Source organism: Nicotiana attenuata, chromosome 7, assembly GCF_001879085.1.
Source record: "Nicotiana attenuata strain UT chromosome 7, NIATTr2, whole genome shotgun sequence".
NCBI lineage: Eukaryota > Viridiplantae > Streptophyta > Magnoliopsida > Solanales > Solanaceae > Nicotiana > Nicotiana attenuata.
Genome location: NC_031995.1, coordinates 54591174 through 54596628, shown reverse-complemented (window position 1 = coordinate 54596628; position 5455 = coordinate 54591174).

The window sequence follows — 5455 nt, the reverse complement described above, 5'->3', positions numbered from 1 at the left end:
TTTTGTATGAATTTATAATCAAAGCATAAGCACAAAGGGGTATAAAATGCGTCAAAATCCCTAGTTATCAACTCCCCCAAACTTAAGCTTTTGCTTGTCCTCAAGCAAACAAAATAAGACCCACCCCTTAAGGGAAAATCCAAGAAATTTTTAGCTTTCCTAAAGCAACCTCAACTAGCATCAATTGGGACTAAATTTCCCTCGACACACATGAGTCATTAACAACATTTAACCTTTGAAAAACCATGGATCAAGTGCGACACAAGAGCATCAAGAGTTGACTCAACACATCAAAGAACTCTTTCAATTACTTTGGTTATTGTGGAACCCAAACTCACACATCCGCAACTCTCCCTATGCAAACCTCACCTTTAGAATATTGGCACACAAAACGAGGTTATTGGAAATTCACTCATCTCTCTCAAGGAAAGGTCACAAGTCCGGCTCTAAGTACCATATGCTTGCCCCTTATGTAAGTATCCACTAATGTAAGCTTCNAAGAGGATTCACTACCTTCGAAAAATCCTTGATAAACCGCCGGTAGAACGCCGCATGCCCAAGAAAACTCCTCACCCCTTTGACAGAAGTGGGGGGAGGGAGCCTTGCAATCACCTCAATCTTGGCTTTGTCTACTTCAATCCCATGCTTAGAAATTTTGTGACCCAACACTATACCCTCTTCAACCATGAAATGACATTTTTCCCAATTGAGTACAAGGTTTGTGTCTTCACACCGGGCCAACACTCTATCCAAATTACCCAAACACTCTTCAAAGGAATCACCAACCACACTGAAATAATCCATGAAAACCTCCAAGATATCTTCCACCATGTCGGTGAAAATAGCCATCATGCATCGTTGGAAGGTCGCCGGAGCATTGCACAACCCGAACGGCATCCGAGAGAAAGCAAATGTGCCATATGGGCAAGTGAATGTGGTCTTCTCTTGGTCCTCCGGAACGATTAAGATTTGACTATAACCCGAATATCCATCCAAAAAGCAATAAAAGGCACACCCCACAAGACGATCTAGCATTTGGTTAAGGAATGGCAATGGGAAGTGATCCTTTCGGGTCACCTTGTTCAGCTTCTGGTAGTCCATACATACCCTCCATCCGGTAACGGTCCGAGTGGGAATAAGTTCATTGTTGTCATTTGTCACCACAGTCATCCCACCCTTCTTCGGTACACATTGCACTGGAGAAGTCCATGAGCTATCGCAGATAGGGTACACAACCCCGGCATCCAACCATTTTATCACTTCTTTCTTCACCACCTCTTGCATTGACTCGTTCAATCTTATTTGATGCTCCAAGGAGGGTTTTGCATCATCCTCCAAAATGATTTTGTGCATGCAGAATGCGGGGCTTATTCCCCGAATGTCGGCCAATGTCCACCCAATTGCTTTCTTTCTCCTTTTGAGAACCGCCAAAGTGGCGTCTACCTGCAAGTTAGTAAGGCACGAGGAAAGAATAACGGGTAAAGTAGAACAAGGGCCCAAGAACTCATACCTGAGGTGTGGAGGCAATGGCTTCAGCTCCAACACCGGTGGTTCCTCTATTGATGGCTTAGTTGGAGGCGTCTTTCTATTTTTGAGGTCCAAGGATAGCCTTCTCGGCTCATAAGAATAGGACCCCATTCCATGCAAGGCATGTCCGCACTCCACTCGGCAAGCATCATCATTGACATCAAGATTTAGAAGCACGGCCTCAAGGGGATCCTCCACATTAATCATAGAACTTGTGTCATCCACGATCACAACGGTGACAATGTCCACAAATGAGCACACCTCGGTGCTATTGGGTTGCTTCATGGACTTGCAAACATGGAAGACAACCTTCTCATCCCCCACTCGAAAAGTTAGCTCACTCGCTTCAACATCAACCAATGCCTTCCCCGTTGCAAGGAAAGGTCTCCCTAGAATAATTGGGACTTCAAAGTCCACTTCACAATCCAAAATGACAAAATCGGCCGGCAATATAAACTTATTCACCCAGACAAGCACATCATCAATTATGCCCAACGGTCACTTCATCGATCGATGAAGTCTCATTGAGGTCGGCCTAGGTTGCCCAATTCCCAAAGTCTTGAAGACCGAATAAGGCATCAAATTTATGCTAGCTCCCAAATCACAAAAGGCCTTGGCAAAATCCGCACTTCCAATAGTGCAAGGGATAGTAAAAGCTCCGGGGTCTTCAAGTTTTGGAGCCATAGAATGTACGATAGCACTAACTTGATGAGTCATTTTTATTGTTTCACAATCCATCGACCGCTTCTTCGTCACCAAATCCTTCATAAACATGGCATATCCTGGCATTTGTTCAAGTGCCTCCACCAAAGACACATTGATTGTAAGGCTTTTCATCATGTCAATGAACTTTTTGAATTGGTTGTCACTCTTTTGCTTTGCTAACCGTTGAGGATAAGGCGGAGGTGGCCTAAGCAAAGGTGCCTTGGCTTTGGGCACCACCGGCTCGGGCATGTCAATCACGTGTTCCCTAGACGGGTTCACGACATCTTGAGTTTCCACCTCGGCCTCATTAATGTCAATCCTCACATCATTGTTCACCTCATTCTCAACCACTTCTTCAACTATCAAAGGTACATCATCATCCACAACTTGCTTATCTTTCGAGGCATGCACATCACCGCCTCTCTCACTTCTTGTTGTAACCGCCATCACATGATTGTTTCCACCCTTCGGGTTCACTACCGTATCACTTGGTAGAGCACCCTTAGGGCGAGTATTCAACGATTGAGAGATTTGGCCTAGTTGCACCTCCAAGTTCCGGATAGAGGTATTGTGGGAAGCCAATTGAGCATCGGAATCTTGGTTCTTCTTCATCATTTGTTCGAACATCATTTCATTTCTACCCATATCATTACCTGAAGAACTAGGACCTTGAGAAGGGAAAGGGGGTGTATTGTTCGGTTGTTGGTACATAGGGGGCCTTTGAAAGCCTTGCCCCGGTTTCCTTGGTTCCCATTGTTCCATCCACCTTGATTGTTATTGTTGTTCCAGTTGTTGTTATTACCATTCCAATTCCCTTGGTTGCCCTGATTGTTGTTCCCCCAATTACCGACTTGGTTGTTGTTGTTCCAATTACCACCACCTTGTTGTTGATTGCCCTAATTTCCTTGGGGTCGCCATTGTTGGTTTGAAGAGTTGCCTCTATTTCCTTGATAGTTGTTGACATATTGTACCTCTTCACTTTGGTCATCATAACAATCATTTGAATAACCACCACCATCATTATCATATTGTTCCGAATTCCCTTGAGCTTGTTGCCCTCTTTGCCTTCTCTTATTGACGAGCATATTTACACCTTCCATGGCATTGACTTGGCGAGGATTTTGGACTTGTTGCAAATGATCATGATCGTGTAATTCCTTGTGCAAATGGATGACCGTGGGGTCACCTTGGGGCACATTCACTCTACTTTGCCACGCCGAAGAAGTGTCGGCCATCTCGTCCAATATCTCACAAGCCTCAATGTAAGGAAGCTTCATAAAGTTTCTCCCGGCCAATTGGTTCACAATGCATTGATTCGTGGTGTTGATGCCCTTATAGAAGGTTTGTTGAATCATCGCCTCGGTCATATCGTTGTTTGGGCATTCTTTCACCATTGTTCTAAACCGCTCGCAGATTTCATGCAAAGGTTCCGTTGGCTCCTGCTTGAAGGCCAATATTTCATCTCGAAGTGCCGCCATGTGCCCGGGTGAGAAAAATTTAGCAATAAACTTGTCCGCCAACTCATCCCAAGTTGTGATGGAATGGTTGGGGAGTCTCTCTAGCCAATCCAATGCTTTCCCCCGAAGTGAGAATGGGAAAAGTCTCAACCTAAGAGCATCTTCGGACACATTCGTCTGCTCGCTCCCCCAACATGTATCTACGAACCCCTTGAGATGCTTGTAGCCATTTTGATCGGAGGCGCCCGTAAAATACCCACGTTGCTCGAGCAAGGTCAACATCACATTGGTTATTTGAAAATTCCCCACCCGGATTCGGGGAGGGACAATAGCACTCGCATACCCTTGATTCGGTAATACTCTGGGAGCCACTCTTGGAGGTGGCGGAGGAGGGTCTGGAATATTATCATTGGATTAGCATTGGCATTCCGGCCTCTCCGTTGTCCTTGAGGTGCAAGAGGCACCTCATCTTGCTCAAGATCATCTACCTCCTCCCCCTCTATCACGTTTCCAAGAGGGTCATTAGCGTTGTTCAATGCCATATTGGTACCTGAGTAATGACACAAAAAAGTAAGTAACAAAGAAGGAAAGAAGAACAATACACAAAACTAACTAAATAGATAGCCAAAACCGTTAGCTCCCCGGCAACGGTGCCAAAAAGTGATCGCAGCATACTCCGCACCACTAAAAGGTAGCGAGAGAGGGTCGCAATAGCTTTTACCCGATTTGTGGGTCGGGTTCGATTTCCTCAGGGAGCTAGGAATGGAGTCGAGTATCTATTTAGGTTGGAATTGCGTATTTGTTCCAAGTATCACCTCTATGCAACTTTGGTTTTTCTTTATGTTCTACTATGATCAAACTACAAATTATAATTGCAACTAAATTAAACTAAGAGTAAATTGCTACAAGTTATATCTAATGGTTTAAAAGGCGCGAGGGTAGTGACTTTCACCTAGGTAGCTAGTGACGGGTAATTGCATCTAAGGCACGATTGGCATGATTGGGGAATATGTTATAACCGTTGCTCGATACTACCCACTCTACACCTCTCAGTAGATAGAGTGGTTTTGCCCAATTGACTTTCTCAAGACCAATTGGGTATGCATATTTGCTCAAGCAACTAGGGTTCAAGTCGGGTAATTACTCTCTCGAGGTTTAACCCTTTAATTGGGACTATCAAATCTCTTGAGTCCATCCCAATTCCTTGTTGAATCAATTTTGGAGACTTAGGCTCTCTTTCTCAAGAAGAGCCCAAGTCAATTTAGCACAAACTAGTGTTTGCAACCACTAATTCATAAATTAAACCATAAAATTGACCCAAATAACAAACGCCCATAGTCAATCTAAACTTAAATCACAACACCCATCGATTACCCACACTAGGGTTGAGCCACAACCCTAGCTAATGGGTCTAGCTACTCATGCTTGAAGAGAAAATCAGAGAAATAGATGAAGAGAAAGACATATTAATTAATTACTAAAGTAAATACAAAGATTCAGTGATTAAAACTAAGTAAAAGTTCCCAAAATGGCTAAGAAATATCGTCTCACGAGCGCAGCTACAATATTGTAATATCTGATGCCCTAAAAATGGAAAAAGAATCTATTTATACTAAGCTGGAAAAACTGGACAAAATTGCCCCTGCGGGGTTAGTGCGGACCGCACAAAATGGTGTGCGGCCATACTAGACTCTTGAACTTGAAATTTTGACTCTCTGAACCTAGGCTCCGCGGATCGCACAGAATGGACTGCGGCCGCGGAGGCT